The 27,723-nt window shown below is 35.6% G+C and overlaps 1 protein-coding gene across 2 annotated transcripts in view; it reads right to left on the bottom strand.

The window, feature by feature from the left end:
• The window catches only part of DLGAP1 (DLG associated protein 1), a 400,953-nt gene that overhangs the window by 239,621 nt on the left and 133,609 nt on the right, over positions 1-27,723 (bottom strand). For both annotated transcript variants that reach the window (XM_063396014.1, XM_063395993.1), the window contains exon 3: positions 9,443-9,552. The gene's annotated coding sequence lies outside the window, so the exon portion shown is untranslated. The remainder of the gene's footprint in view (positions 1-9,442; positions 9,553-27,723) is intronic.

Consider the following 27,723-nt stretch of genomic DNA (forward strand, 5'->3'; position numbering starts at 1 on the left):
AAAACTCACCACGTTGAATGTTGCAACAGTTCAGGCAGTTCAGGATGAATAAATTCTTTCGTAGAGGAATATTGGGATGCAGCAATTATTTTCTGTTTTTTCAGATACTCAGGCTATTGACATCTTGACAAGAGGTCAATTTGCTATCTAGTCTCAAGGTATTAATTTGTCTAAACCTCAAACAGATTCTCTCTCAAATAAGGTTATTCCTGAAACTATGCTTGCTCTGTTACATCTGGTGCATTATTCTTTACCCACAGCACAGGCTTCTTTGCTTATTGTTGCTCTAAGACACTAACTCTAAGACGCTGAAAGAAATCTGACTGGTGTCAGCAAATATCAGAGAGTCAAAGCCAGATCAGAAATCTTGCTGCAGGACAAAATTCCTCCTTGTTACAAATTTCCACTAAGAATGATCCTACGTTGGTCCAATGGCATCTGCATGGAAGTGCTGTGTTTAGTATCACATCCTGCTTATTTTCTGTGAATTAAAATACCTGCATCCCCTACAAAGTTGCTTAGATATATCCCTCTTATATGGTATTGCTTCTGATCTTACATCTAAGAAGCTGTGTAGTTCAAGTCTCATTTTGACCCAGTGGTGATACATGTTTCTTGATGTCATACTGACTGCCTTCAGTCTTGCCTTTTGGACAGATTTGACATAGTATATGAAAGAAAATATGTTTTGACCTAATCAGTCCATTTTGTACCTCCTGGAATGGCTATGTTGCCTCATCTCCTTGAACATACTTTGTGAGTTACATTTTCAAATTATTTACATAGAAAGAAAAAATTACATTTATTTGTTATTTTTACAAAATGCTTGGGGAAATTAGTTATGCTTATATGTGTAAACATGCATATATCATGTAATGTAAAGAAATGGGACATAACAACTACATTTTGTGCAAGCATTTCTCAAACTCATTTGGCTAAATCAATATGTGAACTTACTTAGTTTATCAGAATGCAGTGTAACTCAATTTTTATTGTGGTAAAAACCTAACTTTAACAAGGTCTACCCATCAGAAAGCAAAGCACCCTCCAGACCAGAGGGCATTTTTGTGCAGTGCTCTGAAGCTAAAATTGTAACAGCCTTACAGGAAACATGACACTTCTCTGAGGCAGAGGAGCAAATTACAGTATATAATTCGAATAGCTGCATTATGAAGGTATTGATGTTAAAAAGGACATATATTGCTTTTTGGATCACTTACACTACATTAATATTTGCTCACTTACAGAAGCCAAAAATCCTAATCTTCTAACATTGCATTTTCATTTTCTCACTCACTAACAAAAAAGAATCCAATTCTTGGACACTGGGCACCTTCACCTCAAGCACCTGCCTTGAATCTTGATCTTCAAAATTTAATGTATTTTAGAATTGGCTTAATCTTTATTTTTTTTCCCCTCACTGGATATCACAATAAATGCTTTTTATTTTGAACTTTATAAGCTGTGCAAAGAAGAAACACAGCAGTTGCCATCAGTAATTTGTCTAAAGTACACACTGCTTTATCCCCATGTTGGACTTGATAGATCACATGGAAAATCTACACGCTAAGGATGAGAAATGCAGCAATCTCATCTGCATAATTTGTATTCTGATAATGATATGTATTTCGTAAAGATGACAAATAGATTTTATATATCAATACAGCCTGAACAGTATTATAACCCTGTTGTCTTACGCAGTCTTGGATAAACAGATTTCCAAAATATCTATGAAATATCAACCACTACAGAAACATTTATCTTTGTATTTTATATTCAACTCAATTCAATGCTATACAAATTGTGTCCATTTATATTCTGAGTTTGTAACACTGGGCTGACATAGTCCTGTTTTCCTATACAACAAAAGGTAAGTTTAAAAAAAACATTAAGAAGGACACACAAGTTTTAATTTCATTAAATGTTAATAAGCATAACCAGACTACTTATTATTCTACATTAATTGTTTCCATGTTGTTAAAAAAAAAAATTGAATAAAGAAAAAGCCCCAAACCTTCAATATTCTAGGTCACTACTCTGTACTTAGATAGTGTTTATCAGATGGAATTTGGATTTCTGGAGTCTCATAAAACTCAGTTTTGTGAGTAAACAAAACTGAGGATAGAATTTGGCTCTGGTTCAAGGAATACAGTGATCTTCCTCACTCATGGATGAACTTTGCTCTCTGTGACCATCCTATTTCCGATAAAATATCTTAAAAGTAATACTAGAAAATTGGCTTGCAAGTAATACTTGTACTGATAACAGATCCATTTTAGAGGACAGATGTATTCCAGCCATGCAGACCCTGGGAAGTGAAGCATTATAAAGAAAGAAAATAGATCATTTCAACAGTCAGGACTGCAGTGTCCAGTGACAGCAAAATTACTGCTTTTACTGGTGTGTGACTGGGCGTTTAACATGCTGATACAGCCTCTTATTCAATGTAACTCTCACAAAGGTAAAATTGAGCCAGCCAGACACACTCATCTAGTGTGAAGATCCAGGTTTTCCTGGTGAGAGACAAAGGTCTGAAGTGAATTCTTTATATAGACAATGTTATAGAAAACCAAGAAATGCTCAGCTAATATGTCTACCTAGTCATATTTCAGGGAAAGCCCTGTTCAACACAAATCACAGAGCAGGTCCTGAAACATGACTGACCATTTCTGCTTTGGCAATAAAATCAGTTGTTGAAAGCCCAAGAGACACAGAGCAGTTTCTTAGCTGCCATGTCCATGCCATCTCTCCACACAGGCCTGGTCTTTCAATCTTTTCCCTACAAGCAGCAGAACAGATGTTAAAAAACATTCAACTGCATCACTTGTGAATCACAGTCATCTTATTAAACAGATAGGGTATAAGTACTTCAACAGCAATCTCAAGTAGCTCCTATTAGATCAGAACACTTTTTTGCAGTTCTCACATACAAATAAACAAATACACTGACTCTGTGAATAAAAGAGGCCACTGGGACAATTCAGTCTAACCTGCCGTGTAACATTACAGAAACTGTCTGATTCTACTTCACAGCACCTCCCGTCAAGTACCACTTCTGAATCAGATGCAGCATGCTGCTTTTAGCTCTGCAGCATTTCTAGAGGAACCCAAGAGATCTTGGAGAATTTAATGAGTACATTTCAAGGATGTTTGAGCATCTAATTCCCTAAATTGCTTCAGCAATCCTAGACTTAATTCCAAATGAAATCTTTTAAGTTACAAGAATCCACAACAGTGCTTGGTAAATTGTTCCAATGTGTATTTACTTCTCTTTAAAAATATGCACTTTGCTTCCATTTTGAGGTTTAACTTCCATGTGTTGGATTTTTTGTCATAATTGTGATTCTCAGGAGGTCAGTATTTTGTTGCCTTCCACAGAGAGTAAAGTTTTCTGACTCCACCCCCTTCCCCAATACTGAATCAAATCAGCCATTACTTTTAATCTCATTTGAACCAATCTTGTGGTTTCTCCCAAAGTCTCTCCAATTTTCAACAACTTCTTCAAGTATGAACACCTTAACCAAGTATGACCTGGAGTGGCCATGTTTGGAACAGAAAGATGGCATTTAGGTATTAGTAAATACATTAGTAAATAAGACATGAGTAGTGCCTTAACCTGCCACATGCAGAATCCTATTACAGCTGGTAATATACGATGCCCTCAAACACCTTTTCAGAATTTTGATTTATGGGATCACTCTCCCATTTTATGCTCCTTTATCCTTGTACTGCCTAATTCTTAAGCAACTCATGTTTATATCGATACAGGACATACATACATAATCATACTTTATGTAAAAATTCACCCAAAATTTTTAAGCAACTTACCCTCCTCCGTGTTTATCACTTCACCAATTTCAGAGCTATTTCCATACTTTACTTTAGATGATTTCATATTTTCTTTCACTCCTTGAAATTGTTCTGATTTCCAGGATTTGTAAGATTGGAATTTAATTGTTCAAATAACTTCTTAGGCAGCTTATAAAAATGAAGTGCAAATTATTTCATTGTGCTGATTTTGCAACACTGAAAAATTTCTCCTCATTTCTAAAATAACAACAGTACAATGAAATTTCTAGCGTACTTAAACTTCATAAATGTGCTCAGATAAACTCATGCTTTAAGAGCAAAGACAAGTCAGAAAGATTCAATAATATGTATGTTTATACATTTTATTCTTGATGAATGATAGTTTGTTAAAATGTTGGTTTTTTCCTTTGGTCTTGAGAACACAGTCCCTGCATCCAAACATGACTGTGGTCTCTATCAAGCATACAAGCCCTGAACACCAGAATTCTATGCCCCAGCTGTGACCCATCACCATACTGACCCTTCCCCAAATCATTAGGTAGCTTTTTTAAACTGTTTCTGCAGCATGTAGGTAAAAGGGCTGGCAGGGAAAGACAGGGAAACAAAAGGTAAGTAGAAACTATACAAGAGAAACAAAACAGACTGTAGCAATAGTTTAAAATATTAGCCATATGGCAGAGATTCATATAAAATGAAGCTTTCAGGGGACCACAATTTTGTATTACCCAATGAGTCAGAAGAGGCTACTAAGGTACCTTGTCCACACTTTCACTATCCAGCAAGAACAAATTTATCTTTTTATTTTGCACAGTGCCGGTTCCATCTCTGCAACCCTGAACTAAGATGATTACCTGCATCATATTTTTTTATTACATTTTTTCTGTAGTTGTTATAATCATATAAAAATACAAAAGAAGACCATATAAAGACAGATGTGCTTCCTATAACCTTTCTGGTGTGAGCATAAATGTGCAGTCCCTGATTCCATGAAGCTCACAGGAGATGGTGAGGTATTTATCACTGTGCCTGTGTATGCTTATGATGTGCAATGCAAACCAAAGAAAGGCATCTCTCCCTCTCAGCCTAAAAACCAGTGCCAGTTCCACACGTTGGTTTGTGTCTAACAGTGGTGAATTATTTCAGGAATATGATTTTATACCATGGGAGTAAATTGGATTTCCCACTGTGCTCAACTTGAAATTTTTTACTGGAAGAGAATGGCAGCAATACAAGAACTGTTCCATTTCTCAGAGTTAATGGTGTCATTACTTTTTGTCCAACCATAAAAGCTTCTTACAGGCATCTACTTCCACTAGTGTGTATGTCCAAAAATAGCCATTCTGAGTGAATTCAAAGGCTCATTGAACCACTGGCATAAACTACAGTGGCAGCAGATGCCTAAAGAAAAGTATAGAAAAGCATAAGAAGGTTGAATAATTCTGGTATTTCCTGAGCTAGGGTGACCTCTTCTGAGACACCTCACAAGAATGGTACCTATCTCTAACACTGCCTTTGCCTCAGGGATGTCACTCAACAGTCATGCCTCACATGCATCTCTATTTTGGCTATGACCTTCACTCAAAGTAAAGAAAGTCATAAGGACAGGTATTTTAAAATGAAAGGATCACTTAGCATTCCATTGGATTAATAGGAAGAGGTAGAATAAATAAAAAGTACCAAAATGCTTAAGAATTTGGCCTCACTTCTTCCCCTATCTTCTACAATGTCACATTAATTAATGCCATTTAAGACAGTGGGATGTCGGGTGGGAATCAGGCAATGATGTCTTGAAGTTGCTTCATATCTCTTTTCCTGAGAATGTTCATCTGAGTTTATCAACCTGTTTACTTTGTTATTTAAATACTAGGAAAGAAATAAATTAATATTTTAAATACACAATAATTATTTTAAAATAAAGAAAAGATTTTATTTAGTACCTTGACATTGTTATATTGAAGCATAATTAAGGACAATTTTTTTATTATCGTGTTTAAATCCTACAGGTTTAATGGAGTAATATTTTAAAGACTAAAAAACTAACTGATCTGAATGCTACAAAATTTCTCTATTTTTACAGAACTTAAGGCCAACTGCAGGAAATAGTCTTCTGGCAAGTTGGGTCAATTTCCTCCACCAATAGCCTAACTTCCATCGGAAAGAAGGTTAGTCTAGATGTCATACGAAGAAGGACCACACCTTTTTCTATAATTCAATCAATAGATATCTAGATGATATCAACTGTAAAAAGCAGGAGACAAAAGATCCATGTCTGAAATAAATTTTTTATAGCTGTGGAGAATTATCTTCTATTTCTGCTAGTTGTGATGAAGAGGCATTTTTTTCAGACTGACACATAAAAAATGTCTGTGTTCTTAGCTATATTGACCTCTCTCTTTATTTTTTCTTGTTTCCTCCAACTTATATATTTAACTCATATAAGCAAATTCATGACAATATTATATTACTCAAAGAGAAGTCTCTATAGTTTTTAGTTTTAATGATTTTTTTCCTTACTTATAATAGTAATTAAACCTTTGTTTCTGTATTTGACTCTGTATCCCAGCACCTCTCTACCTGCAGTTTTTGATTTTTTTCTTCACATTTATAACAGGTGCTAGAACTCAAGGGTCCTTAAGGTCCTGTTCAGCCAAAGCCATTCTGTGATGCTATGGTTCTGTAGCTCCATTTAACATTATGCCTACACAGATGGTTTGTCAGACTTATGAAATTATATAATATATATACATATAATATATTCAAAGCTAATAATTGTCCAGGAGATTTCAGTATCCAGCTCATCCCAAAACACTATGGATATTCCTTGGGCTTCCAACCTGTACTGGATGCAAAAATGCTTAAAAGAGTTGTCCCTTTTTATTTTATTTTAATTTTGATGTTTGATTTTCCCATAAGTAGAGAAGGAAGTAGGAATATATATAACATTTGTACTTTGATTTGAAATGTCTTATTTTATCTAATAGACAAAGCACTTGTCTATATCACAGTCAGTTCAGTTTCTTTTCTCTGATTCTCTTTCTATAACTGCTCAGGGAATTGCTATTAAGATGTAATAAGTCCTGCCTAAATTTTTCTTTAAAATACCTCAAGCAAGTCATAATAATTTTTTTTTCAATTTGCACTAGAAATCTTTTTCTTTATATTTGAGGCAGCACCTTTGCCTCATCCAAGCTTTTCTGCCTTCTCAGTGTACTTTACCTGAGGGAATTTTCTAATTTTTCTCATTACAGCTGTTACTTTCACACCAGGATTATTAGTAAAACACCTTATGCTTCCCCTTGTACTGCCTCAAAGATCATCATGTCTTTTAACTGGTAATTTGTTCTCTTTGTCTGGTGTCCTTTTCCTCTAAGGAATAATATTTTGCAGAGCCCGAGACTTCCGCATAATTAGATCATACAAAACATCCGCTATCCCGTCTCCCACTAAGACAAGAGGACCTTAAGGTTTAAATTACTTCCATACAGCCTCACTGTAGAAGATCAATTATATTTCCTTTGTTTGGTCTCATTAAAGTTCAGTTTCATCCCTAACACATTTTGTATAGTTTCTCTTTATCTGACTTTTTTCAAAGTCTAGTCATCTTCTCCCTGATGATAAACATATCTTGATTTAATGGAAACTTTAAGTCCTGTCTGCATTTCCCTTGAACAAAATTCACAAAAAAGAGTAACACTATATCCACAGAATCACAGAATAGTCTGAGTTGGAAGGGACCCACAAGGGCCACCAAGTCACTCTTAAGTGATATTGTCAATATATTCCTGAGAAGAGTAAGTGGACCACACCCTGTTCTTCTAATGAATGTATCACTAGTCAAAATATCTTCCTCAATGACATAATGTTTTCTTTTACCCAAGCTGCCCCAGAGATGAGGGGATAGGGTGGGGTTTTTTGTGTGTATGAAAATGTATATAAATATATGTGAATGATAAGCAAATGTATTACTGTGAAAAACTAATTCCTAAGGTAAAAATACAGCTTTTGCTTGGGAAAAATCACTCCACTGCAAACCTTACATCACCTTTTCAATAAAGTTTCAGAGTTCTACAAAAGCCAAACTGAGGCAAAGTTACGTGAGCTGATCTATTTCACATTGTCAGAAGATAAACACTAGTTCCATGTCCTTTTCTGCAAAGAAAATTTACCATTTTTGGTAGTACATATGTACCTTAGAACTATATACTTGCAATATATAAATACATACATATAACATGCAGAATCATCTATCTATCTATCTATCTATCTATCTATCTATCTATCTATCTATCTATCTATCTATCTATCTATCATCTCTATATATATCTCATATAATAAATCATCACGGATGCAGTTTTATGGCTATGGAAATGTTTCAACACTCTGCTTCTTTCTCATCTTAAAATACATTTACTAAAATACAAAGCTGCTGGATGATATAATTCTAATTGTAGGAGATTACATTTTTAAGGTGAGGTATCCATTGAAAGTTTTTGCGCCAATGGAAAACAATGAAAAAAGATCACTCTGGAGTGACAGAAAGAGTATCCTAGGACGTAAAATGTTTCATGCAGTATCTTAAACTCATGCTCCACTCAGAGAAATTTACAAATTGAAGTACATTATCATACCTAACTAAACTAATATACCCATAACCAATAATATAATGAACATATCAGTTTAACATTACAATTAAATTGCTTGTATTGAGAATACGGAACTGTATATATACTGAACTCTACTGAGTCAAATACAGTTCTAGGAGTTATTTTTAAAATCATATCAAATCATGGACAGAATGACCACCATTTAAAAAAGATGTAAAAACTCTCTCTGTTTCTAGTATATGTAAGTTGAAGTCTGCCATGCGGTAATAAAGAAACAGGATGTGGAACTTTTTTTTTTTTTTTTTTTTTTTTTTTGCAGTATGATTAGCATTGGGAAATGCCAATAGTTCACTACATGTAGACATTTCACTGTTATTCCATTTCTGTTCCAGAAACTAGAGCTCAGCTTATCTTCAATATGTCCTATCAGATCTCTCTTAGTGTAAAAATAAAACCCCAAACAACAAAACAAACAGAAAAAAAAGCAAGTAAAAATATCTGTGGAAACGGTGAAAAAGGAAGTTCTTTCCCCACCAGAGCTTTTCTAGGCCATTTCAATATTGCTTCCAAGATGCTGCAACCCCTTGCCGTGCTTGTCCTCTGTACTTCATCTTTCCCTCTGACCTCTCCCCTTTTTTATATTCCTCTAGGCCAAACCAATCCTTCCTCTTACATTTCCTACTCTCTCTCCACAGCTCTGGTGTATTTAGCTCTGTGGGGCTCTACTCGGCATTTAAGTTAAGTTTATATTCATATATACATTTTTACATTCATATCAGACTTGTGAAAAGCATTCACCACAACATTTGAAGACACCCAATATTAACAGAATCCTCAGCCAGCATAATTAGTTAAGTACAAAGATGGGTTATCATATGTGCAATTTTCTAGCTACCTTCATTTCCATTAAGGCAGCTGAGAGCTTGCAATCATTTAGCTCCCTGCCTTTGCAGGAGGAAGATCTGGAGAAAATGAACAAAAGCAATACAGAGGGAGATCAATGAGAATGATCAGAGGAAAGGACTCACCTCTTTTAGTCAGTTTTCCATTTTAGTTGTTTCAATAGTTAAAGAGGGAAGAGATTTTTTGCACACTCTTTAATTCAGATGTCAGTTCCAATACTTGATGCTTGACTGTTCTGAAACATAATCAAAGTGTAGGAGTTAAAACTACTAGCCTGAAACAAGATAAAATTATTAACATGGCAAAGTTCTATGTATTCATTAAAAATCACAGCAATGTTGAGGTGTTTTATAACAATGCTCCATGGCAAGGTTTTCACATGGTTCCGCACTCTCCCTCTTGCAACAAAAAAAAAAAGAATATTTTGATTGCATAATGCTGCATTTGTGCTGCCACCTCAACCTTCCTATTCTCCCTGCACAATGCATGAAGAGTTTACTGGTTCTTTTACCAAAAGATACAAAGACAAGCTACATGTGATTGCCCCAGTAAATCTCTGCAAGCTCACCTCTCCCCCACTCATTCCCTTCCACAAACTCTTCCCACTATACATAAACACCAGGGAATCCTGCTGTCTGTGTCTGGAAAAGCAGAGGAGAATGGTGAGAAAACCTGAACCACCCAGCTGCATACCCGGTGCTTCCCCCACCAGCATTCGAAGGGGAGTGGACAAAATTGCATTGGGAAGTCACTACACATTAAAATATATGTTTTTTTAAAATTATATAAACTGAAAATACTTATTTATACGCCATTTTCTCTCTCTTGTAAGGAAAATTATATACATGTTTTTCCTTCTTATATCTCCAGTACTACTTACTGAGACTAAGAGAAATAAATGGCTTTCCTCTATAGTCTATATTTGTTCTCTATGAGTCATCTCACTATTTAAGTTTTGTTTCTCATCACCTAAAGGTCTCATGTGGACAGTTTGAAAGTACAAGCCAGAATAAGTGTGAATATTTTGTCTAGTAAATGCTGTTAACATCTCAAATCAAACTTTTACAGTAAAGCATATTAAGAGAGAATAAAAATCATTGCTAAGGGTGCTTTGATACTAGCCTTGGACTGTACTGAAGATTTATCACTACAATAACTTGTTTGATGCGTTTTTAAGTTATTTTAATCCCTTGATGCTCATTTAAAGAAATACCTTTCCACACCACAGTTAACTATTGGGGGTTAGTTGTCAGAAAAAGCAAGGAAAAATTTTCAGAGCAAAAATAACCTGAAAATATTATAAATTCATGCTTAAAGAAACTAGAAGAGATCAACCCAATCAAAGTCTGATGTCCCACTTCCCACAGGCTAAAAATCTTCCATAAATTAATTCCTTTGGAAGCGGGATGCACATCTTAGTAAAACATCAAGCTTTGGATTGGAATAGCATCTGTACACAAAAGGTGATTATTACTGGGAATTCCTTGACCTCCCAAGCAGTCAAACAGATGATGGTTGCAGCCTCCTCTTTGTTACTTTCTTTTTATTTACTGTGAGTCCTGTTTCCAAGGTAAACTAAATTCTGACACTGCTTCAGAGCCTCTGACGTTACTGTCAGCACAGAAACACATTTCACGAGTATTCCAACAACAGCACTTTGTGTAGAGTTGGCTTTGAGGGCCTGCCTCTTCCTTGAGGTATGTAACTAACTTTAGTGTGTTTCTTAATTCTAAAACTAAATTTCCAGTTCTTTCTCTACAGTTGGTCTTTCTTGGTTGGTTGTGTAGGTTTTTTCGTCAGAAGTGGGAGAAAAGAATATGCTCAAAGTAGGAAAATGAGATGATAAAACTGTCAGATCGGCAATGGGATCAAGAGAGAGGTACAGAACTAGAAACTGCTTTTAAATTATTTCAGAAATGCACAGATTTCCTGTTGACAGCATCTCTTTTCAGGAAGGCTTTAATTTGCCTATAATATTGACTACACGATAAGCATTTCAGATTTTCCATGAGAGTATAAAATTGACAGAGTATATTTAATTGTAACAGTAAACTGGATTGATTTTTTTCTTACAACATCCCCTTAGGGAGCTTACAAACATAAATCTCTAAAGGAACAAATCCTCCATGTCTTTAGGAGGAGCCTTGAGTTGTAAGGACTTCTCTGAACCCATTGAAACTCCCATGCCTGAAGATTTGGTTGAGAACCTTGCTGAAGCTGGGCTCAGACAGCTTTGTCTTAGCTGACAGAATTCACTTGGATAAGAGAAATTTTAACTTGCCAGATGCATTTAGTGATGACAGAGATACTGAAGGCAGGTAATGTAGACATATCACCCGCATCACACAAGTGTTAAGCACACTGTAAGCCACTGCCTGAAGTGAAAAAAAGATAAAATTTGAAAGTAACTTTCTGCAAACATTTAAGTTCATATGACAGAGTTTTCAGAGATGGCCATGGACTAGTGTGCTTCACATTCTGTACAAACACGTTACTGTCTACGTTAACAGCCCAAACTGAAACAGCATTGGCCTAATAGTTTTAAAATTTCCTGAATTCGTCATCTGTCTTGCTTTTCGTCTGTCTTATTGGTGCATGTCTATGCATGCTAGCCTTCTCTGACCACTTTCCCTATTTTTTATTTAATCAGAGAGGTACAAACAGAAAAGGTTCACAAAAAGCAAGATGATGGAGTGTACAGAATGACTTATGCATGAGGGGCAAATGAACAGGTTAACACTATAAAAAAAGATAAAATTGAATCAAGATTATGAAAACAACTATAGGACATTGAACCAAGCTGATTTAGAGTCACATTATAAAAAGAAACAAAGCTGAACAAATAAACAAAGAGGGGTATCCCTTTCTGCAAAGCGCATGTGTACTGTGGGACTCCTGCCACAGTTAAGTCATGGACATCAAATCATGCTTTCAAAAGCAGTCAGGAAAAGTGTGGGAAAATTAAATTCCCTCAATTTAGGTAACGAGAAATGTTTAGAAACATGCAGCTCAGAAAGACTCAAGGAGTTGAACTCAAGTTCAAGACATCAGGAGGCTAAGAGAATATGTTTGACATGTTCATATATTCTTTTATCTCTGATGAATGAAACAGGGCAGGGGACAAAAATACTTTTGAGCTTGATGGCCATTTTTATAATTTTTTTGGTTTTTTTAGATAGATTTTGTTAAAAAGAAACCTAGAAGAAAGTGTGGCTAAGGACAGAAGCAACGAACAACCCATAACAGGTGCCTAGGGAGGCTGTGGCATCTCTATCCTGGGAGATACTGAACACTCAGTTGAACAAGACCCTCCATGAACTTGTTAACTGACTATAATACCTTACTAGGTAAATTATTATGTGAATCTGAGAAATAGACTCTAATCACATCTGTACACTCCTGTGCAGAACACCAATTCACAGTGTGACCATTATCATTAAACTAAATTTCAGTGAGGAAATGAAAGGCAGGTCTTCAAGTGTTTTATTACTTACTAAACCATTTGATCTCTCTTCTATATGATGCTTCTTTACACTCCCAGGGTTCTGCTTGTATGCATAATTTTTAATTAACAATACATACTGTAAAGGAAATGGATGATTTTTTTTACCCGGGTTAATTTTTTCACTATTTTTTTCATCACTTCTTATATTTTATTGAAGTAATTCACAGTGAAAGTGGATGAGTATCCATTTTTTCTGTATACAAGTGTCTTGGGTTACATAACCAAAAAAAAAGTGTATTCTATTTCATCTGTAGAAAGCAGTTGGGGGATGGTTTCTTTTTTCTTTATCTCTTGTAACTCCAGGGGGGAGGGGCGGATGCCTTCTGGCACTGTTAAAACCAGTTGGGGCAGTGTTTCTTATCTCTTTCATCAACATCCCCCTCCGGGGGATATCTTCTGTTAATGGGCCATTAAGGCTCAGCAATGACATGACACATTATATCATTCCATTGTGAGATGTTTTACCCAGTGGGAAGGAGTCAACCATTCCCTACCCAGATAAAAAACTGAAACCCAGGAACACCAGGTAGCCTGTTTTCCACGGGATTCCCAGAGGAAAACTAGACCCATCTTGCCATCACTGGACCTTTTTCTACAGGATCATCTCTACTCCACAGAACCACATCTGTCACTCTAGGGGGATTTATCTGGACTGCTTCCCACACCCTGGCCCACAGGGTGTCAGGCTTTATCTCTGACTGTCCAGGTTTTCTAGGATTTTTGTTTGTTTGCTTGCTTGTTGTTTTTTTCTTTTTTACTACTACATTTGTATTTTTAATATTCCTAGTAAAGAACTGTTATTCCTATTCCCATATCTTTGCCTGAAAAGCCCTTAATTGCAAAATTATAACAATTTGGAGAGAAATGGTTTGCATTCTTCATTCCAAGGGGAGCTCCACCTTTCCCTGGCAGATACCTGTCCTTCCAAAACGAGACAACAAGATCAAGATACTGACCTACATTAACAACCCAAATTCTATTACAAAGGTGTTCTTAGATGGGCTTTATATATACTGCAACCATTCAATGAGAATGAGTACCTGTGGTTACAAATGGCAGATGACCTCTGATGTTCAGAGGAAGCCTCTTTCAGATGATGATTAGTGCATATTAAGCCATTAGCATTAACAATTCTTTTACTTTTTAAGCACTGGGCAGGAACCTCATATATTTGCTACCCAAATTATGGCAAAATAATAATAATTACAGAAATTAGGACTGCCTAGTAACTACACACAAATGAACTTCTAAAAATTTAATTACAACCACACTAGTATAGTAGTAATGGGAATGCCATAAAGCTTAGCAATGAGCAGAAAACTTAGTTTTCTTCCTATAAAGCCAAGACTGCAATATCACACACATTTATTGAACCTCATTTGTAAAATTAAGAGCCTCCCTCACACAATTAAAAATCATGCTGAGTACTCAGCCACAGTAAATTACAAATATAATTAAGTAAATAATAAGAAAGCCCAAGTCCCTACTTAAATGCACTGCCAATTCAGCTAATCCAAGCACAGCAAATATTAATGCAATACTTCAATGTCTACAGCTCAGCTCCTGATCTACAGTAATAATAACACATTAAGGCTTTGTTCATACTCAGAGCAAACCACTTATTTTCCCCAAGACAACCGGAGCACCAGGTTGCCAATAATAAGCTCCTCATATCTTCCATCATCCTGCTCAGGAAGGCAGGCTGAGAAGATGAGCACTTTTAGCCTGATTGTATTTGCCACCAATTATAGAGACACAGTCTTTTGACAATTCTTCACTTTAAACTGAAAATAAGCTAACCTGAAGGATTAAGATCAATGCAAATTAAAGGGCTCTGTAAAGTGTGCTTTTTAATTACGCTGCTTTAGGAAGTCACTCCACAATCACTATTTGTATTCCATTGTTTCTGCATACAAAGCACAAAAAAATTACATCTTGGAAAAACCTTCTGATTTTAGCAGCTGGAGAAATGAGAAATGAGAAAAGGTTTAAAGTTCTGTATTAGCAATAAGCACTATGCAAGAAATGACATGTGTCTAAAATTATGCTGACAGCACATGTCAGTTGCCACCAATGTACACTAGCATTGATATGAGCTGCTGTTTACAAGCTCACAGAGAAAGGATTAAATACAATTTAATTAATTCAAACTTAAATATGTATTTTTACCACTATACAGCAGTGTGTGAGTGGCAGACATTTCACTGTCTCACCGCAGTTGTATTATTCTCAGCCCAACCTCATAAATATTAATTGCTTTTGAAACTGAGTTATAAGTCTGCACATGAGATAAAGGAGAAATCCCAGGCATAGGCTTTCCCTCAACATCAATCCACAGGAGGAATAAAATATTCTCTATGAAATGTTCCTGCATCAGCACCACTGGGAAGTTCTGCAGTCTATTCTAGTTGGAGGTAAATGGTTTTAATTGGCTCTTCATTGTAACTGAAAGAATCAGTTTTATAAAGCCTTAATATTTCCAAACCTGTTTCTTAATAAGGAGAAGCTTCCCCTGCTCCTCATCTGACTGCCCCACTGTGAGATTTTTCATGCAATGTGCATGAAGAATTTGGCTCTAAAACAGGCAGAAAACTACAAAAAGAGGCAAATTAAAAAAAAGAAAAATAAATCCACAGTTTTCTGTATGTACCACCACCCTAAGAATGCATAAATTTTAAACAGAAACAGTTAAACCCCCTAAATTTATTAAAACATTTCAATGTGTTTTGTTCCATTGCTCATGCCATTAAGACAGTTGAAACTGGGCTGATAGTGCATGCATACCAATTTGTTAGCACATTAACAGTTCAGTCAGCAGATTGGAAGGAAGGAAGGAAATTTTAGGCCATGATTATTATATATAAAATAATTTTGGTATGATTCACTGTGTAGAGGCCCATGAATCCAATTCCCCTTACTATTTGATACATATATATAGAGAGAAATATTTATTCACACCACATATATCATGAAAGCCTCTGCATTGCACCTGCACAGTCAAGTGAAATTTTATAAACAAATCAACTACAATCTTTTTCTCTCAAATACTCTTACACATCCTTTAAAATTTACGACTAAAATATCATCATAGAAGTGGTTGCAACACTTTAAAAACCTGTATATCGCAGTATACCATTTACAGAAATGTATAACAGTCCTTCCCAACTTACCCTGGTCTCCATATTTCTCACACAGCCTTTACATTGCATCAATTCCCTTCTGGGAACACATATAGCAGCACTTATGTCAGTAGCACTTCAAGAATTACTGTGCTTTTAAACCACTCTAAATTTTCATCTCTCTATCCCTAAAATAGCATGATGGCCAGTAGAAGACAATAAAAAAAAACAAACCCAAGGTTTATTATTTCTCCTGGTACACACTGAAAACTAGACAATTTCAGAGTACATTTTCCAGAACCTACATGTGAATTTTAAACATGTTCAGCTCATGATTTTATTGCATGAAATACTACTCCTGCAATCATCAAAATTCTCTTTGCTTTGAAATGCTGAAAAACTGCTTACAGCCTAAATAGCAATCATGAGGCATTTGAGCAGTTTTTGATAGTGAACATGTTAAAAAATGGCACCCAGCTGTTGCAGGAAGAAACTTTCAATTACACAGTTGGTTGAAAAGGCACTGTGTAGTAATGAACTCTACCTGTGCAGCACTATTAGGAATCTGCAAACAGGGGGATACTTTGATAATATAATCATAACCTTTTCATAAAGGTTAGAGTTCTATTACTACAAATCAATCTGTGTAACAGATCATCTGTCAAAATATTTAAAAGGACATTTATGTATCTTTACTATTTCCTGGTGAAAAAAAATCTCTTTGTTTCTTTTTCTTTATGTGGTTCAGGTCATTCTGCTCTTGCCTTGGAGCCAAAGCTAAACATCACTGTGTATATATGACAGAGGCTTTCCCTGCAGCTTTCCATGGTTAAAACATCTGGATAGGTAGTGGCTTTCACATACAGAGTACAATTTTTTATGTTCAGTTATCATCCATTCGCTGTACTTAAAACTCAAGCCTTCAAACCTCCTGAACAAGGCTCTAGTTACACTTGATGTGGGAAAAAAAGCTGTCAACAGAAAATTCATTATCTTTCCATCATGCTATACTGGATGGTAAAATGAGGAAAGTTTGCTCCTGCATGAATTCTCACCAAACTGAACTGTCTTTGTTAGTCAAGGTACAGTAGGAATTATGTCCTGCACAGATAAGCATTCCCTCTGTTGGGAGAGAAATTGCCTTTTTTGTTTGGTTGGTTTTGGTTTTTTTTAATCAGTGTAAACCATGTATTTTTCTGTCTTGTCCAGCAGAGTACAAAAGACCTAAGCAAGTTCAAATGAACTTGTCGACAAAGCTGATTCAGAAGTGTACAAAATAACCTTATATGTCCCAGGCTTAAATTATGGCAAGCTAAGTCACTGATGCACATCTAAATTAAGACTTACATAGTACAAAGTTTATTATTTATTATCTAGGTATTTTTTATTATTTAAAAAAAATTAACAGACAACACTACCAGGTTGACTCTATAAATATTTTCTCTTTACTTTCTGCTAATAAGCAGGACATATCAAGACAATTTTATGGAATCATGAGTATGGTACATTAGCCCCAGGAGTTTGCTGCTGGCCAATTGCTGCTCTCACTGCTGCTAATATTGCTCTCCATTTGAACAGGAACATAGGTTGAAGTAAAGAGCTTTTTAAAAAACACACACAATGTAATCAGGTTAATTACATCTAACTAGATAAGCTCTGGTTTTCAATTATATTTTACTGTAAAAAATGGAAAAAAATCAACTAATCAGGAGAATTTTTATACATTTTTAGAATTATTATTACAGAACTTCAGAGCATACCAGTATGCAAGAGAACGTCAAAAAGAGAACACAACTCCTATAACTGTATGCTGGTTTTGTTTAATTCATTTATTGACTGCTTGATTACTTAGTTTGTGCAGTACTTAGGAAATGTAAAACAGTAATAAGTGCTAATTAATCATTTATATAACATTCAACTACAGCTGCAAATTGTACAAATACAATAAAAAATATGAACTGCATAATGGTGAAGCCTATGTTGCTCGTGAACTTCCTTCATTAGGGAAAACAAAAGCAGTCACAGGCAGCAATCGGGGCTGTAGCTGCAGAAAGCCTGCTCCATAGTGAGCAACAGAAGCAAGAGATGAGGTGAATGAGTGATACTAAAAGTGCTGCCCAACTGCTTGTATTAAGGAGAACATATGGCAAAAAGAGGCAGAACTGCAAGGAAAAATGCCAGTTTCTTTGAATAGCAAATGAGAAGTAATAATTCAACATCCACTGTGACAGAATACTTCTGTGTGTTTTTATAAGCTCAGGTGGATGCTGCCTTAGACCAATTAATGAATGGAATCATTTGATGCAACAGCGTTTAGTGCAGTAAGGCTGGAAGTGAAAAGGTGCTCCTGATAATGCTTTCTGATGACCTAATGAACCTGGTCTAACTGGAATAGCAGTTTCTGCTGTCAGAACAACTTAAGAGCTGAGTGATAAAGAGGAGACAACATTTATCACTCCTTCCAAGTCCAAAATCATGCATAAATGGAGGAAGAAAATGGAACAGAGCACCTAGTGATGGAAAAAGAGCAGGAGAAAGCATCTAGTAGTATGAAACATGCAGAAAGGACAGAGAGATTTGCTGCTCTAAGAATATAACTGTTTTGAGTTCTACAAAACATCCACAATGGATGAGTGGAAGAACTTGCAAATCATTTGTGCCAAAAGTTAAGCATCTGATAGTAAACAAGAAAGAAAGAAAGTTAGTTAGACTATTATGCAGGTGAAAAGGAAACCCTTCCAAAATACTTCTGCCATGACTTTCAAGGTTTACAAAGAGAAATAATCATAGTTCAAATGTACAACTAGATATTAAAAGGTAAAACTAACTTACGGGACAAAAGATGAAAAATTAAGCTATTATGTTATGAATTAACATTCATAATCATAAGCAAGAATATTAATACTCTTAGATACTATTATGTTATCAAAGATTTTCCATATGAAAAGAAAGTTTTAATGAAACTTTACGAAGAGATGCATTTCTGTTTCTTATTTTTTGATGCATTTATCTTCTTCAGCCTGTCAGTATATGCAAAACAGTCTGCAGAGATGATTTAATATCACAACATATAAGGGCTTTTCCCCATTCTTTAAATATAAAGAAAGCTGAAAAATCTGATGGATGCATATACAAAGAGATAAAGAAGCCAAAACCATCTTGCTATACCATTGTTAAAGCTAATAATGCCCAAAAAGTCCATCAGAGTTCATCTACAATTTTCAATTAATTTGCTCTGGCACATTATTAGCCCTTTTTATATTTCCTCTTTCTGAGTCTTCCTTTTTTTTTTTTTTGTTTAGGGGAATTACCATTGTTTAATTGTTTATGATTTATGAAGTTCTCTTTAAGGTCTTGTTTTAAGACAAGCAAGGCAGAACCTTTTTAGGTATTCTGTACCTAATTTTATCTTGTTTACCGTAACTATGGTCAAGTATCCAGGAATCAGTTTTATGATTCTGGAAGGCATTGAGAGCACTGCCTTTCAATGTAAAATCTTAAAATGAGATGTATATCAGAGTTGTAACTTAATGGTCATGGAATTTAGGAAAAATTAGTTAATAAGTTTTCAGAAGAACAGGTGCTTTTTACTGTCTCTAGGCTAGTCAATCTCATAGAATTCCCATAGAATCCCGAAAATACCCCCAATAGCTGAGTCTTCATGACATGCTACAGAAACTTTTATTGTTTAAACTTGTGCCATGCTGGGTGCTACATGGTGCATGATTCACATTCCTAATGAAGGCTTTGTAACAAAACTGGCAGTATCCTAAGTATATCTACAGCATTTTTGACAGATCACTTGGTAAACTTTGCATAATGGAAAATAACAACCTTAGGATAGAAAACCATCCTTAGAATATCATCAGGTTGTTTCTTCAGATGGCCCTTGCCTTTCTCCATTTTTTTTAGCTAAATAACTACTGTGACTGTAAAATAAATTCTCAATATGAAAAAAATTCCTTTCAACAAATTTTCTGAACAGAGCACAGAGTATTTTTTATTTTAATTTTCCCAATTCATACAAACATACTCCCTAACCCTCTAGAAAAATTCTTCTCCTCTTTGGAACTTTGTTACTATTCACTTTTCAAGTTTTCTTTTTGTTGACTCTGTGTCTCTGAAGTCCTTCTATTTAAAATGCAGTAATATTTATAAAAGAACATATTCAGTGATGGATACTTCAGAGATTTTTTTTAACGTAAGCTCTTGAGGAAGTGATTAATAAATGCACTGGGAAAATAAGCAATTAATGTCTTTGGCACTGTCTCTATGTAATGTTGGATGAATGTCTGAATGTGTTCACTTTGCTCCTTTGTGGCCTGAGCTGTTGCTTGGTAATATTGGCTTCTGTCTCCTATATTACAGAAGACAGCAGTTCAGAGATGCTTTCATTCTAGGTTACTGAACTCAAAATGCTAGAACAATACAGTGTCTAAGTTGTCCAGCACTTGAATTACTCTCTGGTGTAGCAGCCACTTGTAATACAAACATCAAATGCGTAGATTTGCACGCTCTTGGTAAATACATTTTGTGTTCTGGACTTCCTTGACAAACCATGTCTGTCTAGGTGTTTAGCATCTTTCTGCCATGCAGAATCCATCACTAAATGGTGGCTTTCCCTTTAATATGGTGTCACTCAAAACTTCTCATTATGGCACATTATAGGCATGGCTTGAGTGGTCAGAGTGTCCACATATAAATCCCAGCCTGTAATTTGCAAAGAAATCTTCACATGAGAGGAACATTCATTTAACCTGACATAGACTTCTCCACTGAAGTTCCATTTATCAGAAATTTAAAAACAAAGTGATGAGTCAAGTGTAAAGACGTGAAGAAACGGAAGATTTTCATGAAAATTCAAATCACTGCTCTGAATGCTGGATTAATTTTATTATCATTTTTCAATTAGACTTCTGGCCTCAAGCAATCAAACTACTTCCGGCAGTACTTAAAAACGTGTCAGCACTAAAAATAGATAAGTTTTCCTAAGAAGTAGATATAATAGATGTTATTTTAAAATAATTTTAACAGGAAAACAAAAAACTTTAAGGAAAAAAAGCCTTTATTTAGCATGCAACTACAATGACTACTGGCTTTCTGTCCAAGAATGTATGACTTGATGGATTTTTAAACAGCTTCTGAGCATTTTTTTCTGAGTGGCCTGAAGAAATAAAATTGTGAGCCTGATTTTGCATTTGCAACCAGAATGAGTCACAGCTAAAGATTTTTAATGCACTCTTTGTACAAAACATCAGATCATGACATCACTGCATATAATTCGTATTCATTGCAAATTGCTTTTATAAAGAAATTGCTATTACAATTACAAAAGAACATGGTAAAATAGAGTTTCATCAAATATCTTCACCATGATTTTCTTTCATTTGATTTTGTTTTCATTTCTAGGCTGGTAAAAATTAGCCCTGTTACTTGGCAGAATGTTTTGTGGCTTTCTGAAAATGCAGATTTTCAGCTGAAGTTTTACAGTACCAGATTAACAATTCAGTCAAACCTCTAAACCAGGCCTGAATCTAGCATGTAACTACTGCTCTGCTGATTACAACCTCTGCCAAAACTTTCGAAACAACCACATCAGGACAAGAAACATAAATACCAATATCATATCCTGCTTACTGAACTGAAACAAAAGCCTTCCTAGACATTGCTCAGAATTACTATTGTGCAATACCTTTATTGTGTCCCAGAATCAATAAAGCATGGTGTGTCAAGGTTGGCCAAGCTAAAAAAAAATTATACAGTAACATGTGTGATTTACCAGAGCTGAGAGCAACAATTACCAGAGTTTCCTTAAATCCCCATTTTACGCAGTCCTGATCCAGTAACACCATTTTTATCTGGGAAGATTTTTTTCCTCAAGAATAATTATCACAAAGAATGTTTTGTAGCAACTTCCAGTGTATCCTAGTGCTGCATTGCAACAGACAGTGAAACCAGAAAGGTCAAAGAAGATCCAACTCACAGAACTGCTGCCGTGGTAGGAGGGCTGATCTGCCTCAGTTCCCAAAGGTCCAGCTTGAGGTAACGCATGAGGTTGTCATTACTGGCCTATCAACAATCTACCTCATCTATGCAAGCAGTTACCTTTCCTGCCTCTTATTTGCTCAAAATTAAAATCTCTTTTTCTATAGCAACATTTCCCTCTAATACTTTCTTCCATTCTGAAGGCAAAAAACTATATAGCTGACAAGTTTCAACTTGTGATGGGCAGAAAATGGTTGAAAACCACACAGTATGTTGAGATCCTAAATATTAGAATACAGAAACCCTGGTGAATAAAGGATTTTGTATGTCAAAAATGGAACTGGTATCATATCTGTTTTGAAACCAATTCACTGATGTGTCAAGTGCCATAATTGACAATTTCATTGGCAATACTGAAGTGGGAGCTATTATTACTCAAAACCTGAGGGACTGATATACAATACCAAGGAGCATGGTGTTTGTAGAGATGTTTCCAATGCCATAAGTGGCTCAGCAGCACAATAAGCAAGTGTAGCCTCTTTGCAACAATATAGACAGAGATGGACTATGCATCTTGCTATGCAAGATGGCCTTCTGGGTTGTTTTTCTCTGTGATGTAAAAAAAGTATCAGAAGAATTTGTGTATATTTAATTATTGCATACAAGCATATTGAGAAAGTTAAAAGAGTTTTCAAAGCAATCATAAGATATGAAAGAAATTATAAATATCCCAACTCAAATATCAAAAAAACCCCAAACCCCGAAGAACCAAAAAATTAGCAGTTTGTCTTTTTTCAACCACCCAGTTTAAAACTGTTTCTCTGAAATTCAATTTCATATGCAGGGCTCTCATGGCCTTATATTCTACAGAGCATCTACACAACCTGTATCTCTCCAGATCGCAGCTATCTGAATGCTATAAAGGAGTCCTTTACACTCCTTTTAAGCTGTCCTTTTAGTATTTTAAATTAGCTGCATGCATATACACAAATCCACAATGCCTGAAACATAAAGTCTGGGTATAAATATATTGCAATTTTGCCTGTGCAAGGCTGCATTGATAGGGGTAGTGATGTGACAGTCCACTGCAATAGGACAGCCCTGATTTTCTCAGTGTCTTTAGCCTTGGGTTAGTAAGCTCCTCAGATGCAAGTGAAGTTTGCATTCTATCACCAGCAGAGGGTTCTGCAGTGAAGGAGGATTAATAATTCTCCTTCTTTTCCCTTTCCCAGATTGTTTGCATTTTCACAATCTGAAAATAAATTGCATGGTTTAGTTTGCCAATGACTCACTTTCTGTGAGTACCAGACATGCAAAAGGAGGTCATAAATCCTAATTGCACAGATTACAACACAATTACTGATTCCCTTCACCTCCCTTTAACTATCCAGAGGGCTGTACAGAACCACTTGGTGTGTCTATGTATTCATAAGATACATATTTATTTTTGTCATGTGAGGGAGGTATGTGATGAGTTTGGTGGTGTGGGGGAATGGATCACAATTTTTTAAGGATTCATTTAAAGACTGCATGTCTTTTAAAAATTTCCCATAGTGTGAATGGTTTTCTGTTTTTGTTGTTTGAGGTTTTATACATATATATATATATATATATATATGTACAACGCCTGGAACAGAAGGACTTACGTTACCGGTTGGAATTCCCACACACTGCAGTGACCTCTGCATTAAACAGCAGCACCACGACAGTATCAGGAGTCTTTTTTGATGGCAATGCATTAATGGAACAAAGCCCTGATTCACAGCATAAGTGCATGAGGAAAAAAAAAAGCAGCTAAAGCAGGGGGAATGCTACTGAAGCAGGAAATGCTTTAATACCAGATGCAGCTGAGCTCCCTCAACAGAGCTCACTTTGACTGCAAGATGAAAGGATGGATAAGAAATGGAATTCAGTCAGGACTATATTAGATTGGTAGGAAAACCTGTCAGATATTTTGGTTTAATTTTATTTTGCACAACCGAGGGACTGTTCCTGAAGAATTAAATAGGTTTTCATACAGATAATGCATAATGGTGCATTTCTGATTAAAATAAATTTCACCCAAAAAAGTCAAGAAAATTTGTATAATTACAACAAATTCATATTTCAAAGTCTATTTTGCAGGATATTTTTTTCAGTATACCCAAAACAGTAGTTAGGCAGTTTTTAGAAAGAGTAACCCCCTCTGATTTTTAAAGCTCCATGTAGTATAATAAATGGCCAGCCTGAACAGAGAGGATGGTATGGAACTTCATAATGTTAACTTGCAGAATAGATCATGGTTTTCAGGATACAGATAAAAAACATTTACCAACTCTTAGTCATCTGGGCACAAAGACTAGATGTCAAACTTTCAAAAATCTAGAAAGGCACACACAAGAATAGAAGGATAAAATGTTCAGAGGTACCAAAATGCAATTAAATGTTTATGTTCCACTGGATTTCAACTGAGATGACTGTTAGAAAGATGCTCTATTTGAATGTCTGAAAAAGACAGTATTTTACAACCCTTCCTCCCCAGTTTCTTGGTATCTTAGAAGAAAATTAACCAGATGATATTCCTCATTATAGGTTTCTGCTCTGGGAACATATACAAATTCTTATTATTTCATTAGGAAAAGAGATGGAACCTTTCCTAACCTTCCATTGCTACAGCATCCTGATGGTCTGGACAGGTTTACAAAAATGTCATTCAGGTGCCCTAAACTGAACCAACGTTAACACCTATCTACCAGCTTTTTCCTTACTGTATTGATTCTGTGAGAAATGGGGAACATTACCAGGGAAAAAATCAGGAAAGCCTTTTTACTCTGTCCTAGTCTACAGTGCAATATCAGGTATTTTAAGTGCCTCGTGCTGACTGCCTCTCTTGCTGAGGAATACTACAATCAATAGTTCAAATGTCAGATTCCCAAGTTCCATCTCACTCTATCTTTTCAATTGAAAAGTAACTCTATTTTGCCTTTTAGAAACACTTGCTTATTGACAGAACAACTCTCTAATTGTTATCCAACAGAGGCTGGATGAAAAGGTTTCACAATTTCTAGAAGTATACTTAGCCAGAAAGAGTCAAAGTGCATACATATGTTGAACAGTATCACCCAAAGCAAGGTTGTTTTGAGTTCTGCAGCTGCCCATGCATGACATTTGCTCTCATATACTAACATGTCCTTGTCAAACACAAAAACTCACCTCAATATGAATCCATTTCATAGAATATTCTCCCCCATTGTTTATTTTACCAGTTTATACACAGTCTAATATGGCCATATTGGTGCAGAGAACAATGCATAATGTACCTGAGACAGAAAGCTTTGTGCTGTTACTGCCTCTCTTTAGAGACTGCAAGAGTAGCAATAGTGGGGAATGAACTGGCCATATGATGATAACTGTCTTAAAAATAGTCCCTCAAAAAAGGGCTTTGGAAAAGAGGAAGAAAAAGAAGTATGGAACATTATAGAGGAATTCAATCAAGCAATCAAAGAAAACACAAGATCAGCAGGTAAGAGCCTTGCTGATACTATCATTTCTCAATGGAAAACAACCCCAGTTTAGCGTAAGCTACTGTTTTCAGAACTGCTTAAGTGCAAAACTTCTAAAACTTCTGAGAAACATGCTACTGGTTTTGTCTAGATTGCTCCAGACTGCAGCACTACATAGGTATTTGTGAGCTAGTTTGAAATAGTTTGTCACTCTATGACAAGGTGCAGCAAGATCTAAGATCTGAGGTCCATGTTGATAAAATTTATGTATTTTAGTACTTGAGCAGGTGACTATAAGTTTGCAGTTGGAGAAATGATTATACTGATGTTGGACTAGCTGGATCAGTTGTAGTGGAAAATGCTAAGCCATTAAAAATTCACTTGATACCATCCTTAGAAGAACCCAACAGGATAACAGAAAATGTTTTGTATAAGCTCACAGGCAAAAGCATAATTCAGATGTGAGCAGCAGCAGAAGGAATGAGAAATTTTTTCCCAAGTTGTGCATTTTTTGGGAATACCACATATATCCCATATACTCCTGTAAAAATCCTTCCCTGTACACGTATATACTCTACTCATCAGCATTCAAGGAGATGACCAAATCTTAAGTTCCTCAGAAACCAAACCACTGACCCATATGCTCTGGGGAAGGAAGAAAACTTCCTAAGCATTGTTCAGGTGCCAAACCCTGTATTTCCAAGAAGACCTTGCAGAGGAGGGAGCTGCCTGGGGCAGGAACTGCTCACTTGGTTGCACACGTCTCCAGCCCTTGCACGCAAGCTCAGACCACTGAAAAGCAGATCTCTGCCTCTTCCCCTTCCTTCCACAGCAAAGACACTCATTAGAGGAATGTTATGATAAAGTTTACTTTGAAGCCTTTCTAGCCTCACTATTTTTAACAGATGACTCAAACATACTGTTCCAGCAGTAGTGACGTGGTAATGAGCTTTTCCACCTGCAGCTTCCCCTCAGCTGCTCACAAGCCCCTTCCTGTTAGACTCAACTGCACCTGGAGCCACTCCCTAATCCTACCCCAACAAATGCAGTTTAGCTTGATTTTTTAATTATTATTTCTTCATTGTAGACTTTATTCTTGTTCTTTTCCTTTTAAAGATGCCCTTTTTTGAGAGAACAAGACTGAGGAGCAGCCAAGCTTCATAACTGTTTGATTTCACTAAGCACCGTCCAAACTATGCACTCCTCTGAATGACAAAGCAAAGTTCCTACATCAGAAAAAGGATTAGCTGCTTACAAAATAAAACAAGAAGCAATTACAGATGGCATGATCTCTCATCTAAGGTCTTCTTTTAGACACAGAATCTCTGAAATAAAACTAGCTGAATTCATTGTCTCTTACAATCATTTTAAAAGCTTTTTTGAAATACTACAGTATTTCTCTTCATTTTATTGAAGAGGCATAATATTTCATAGGCTTTACAAACTTAATGTCTACCACAATAAAAATGAGCAATTTATCATTTATGAAGGGCATAATTAACAGTCTAACAATTTTTTAACAGTTTGATTCTCCTGCACTTTTGATTGACACCTATATGCTCAATTCAAACCATCTTTCTTTGACAAGGTAAATAAAAGCTCCTTCATGTAATCAAGTTGTTAAAGAAAATTACATATATATTAATGTTTCAAGTTACTTTAATATAATTATATTAAAGATGTAATTATGAATCTTAACATTTCAAATTCATATTTGCATGCACTGCTCATGTTGAAATAATATATGTGAAAAAAAGTAATGAAAGGGTAAAGATATAAATATATCACGATTTCATAAACAGAGCTTCTGGAGATATTTCACCATAATCACATTCCCTGCACATTACACAATCAGTAAAGTTGTTTTTTTCTGACTATACTGAGATGTTTATTTCCTCCTGAATTATATCTCCAGTCAGGAGATGGATGCTAATTTCTAGTAAATTGTCCTCTAGATAAACACAGTTGGTTTAAAATCTTATAAAAACTACTGTTGTTTTTGCAGCTTGTGGTCCACATCTGAAAGAGTATGAAAAGCAAAGGAATTTCCTAAGAATCCCCTCAAAAGCAGTCAGAAATTCAGTTTTTCCTGTATGATAATTGAATAAAATAAAAAAGCAATCACACAACCTATCAGTGAAAATACAGCTGTTCTTTGAATCCTTTTTAAATGAAACAATGAAACTGAATACTTATTCACATTGGTCAACTGCAATATTTCAGGAATATATCAATTATTTCCTAAAATGTAAATGGAAGGAGGTCTTACCTTGATACCATCTGAATTTGAAATTATAAGTATTCTGACAAGTATT

This window comes from Prinia subflava, chromosome 1 (genome assembly GCF_021018805.1).
Source record: "Prinia subflava isolate CZ2003 ecotype Zambia chromosome 1, Cam_Psub_1.2, whole genome shotgun sequence".
Taxonomy (NCBI): domain Eukaryota; kingdom Metazoa; phylum Chordata; class Aves; order Passeriformes; family Cisticolidae; genus Prinia; species Prinia subflava.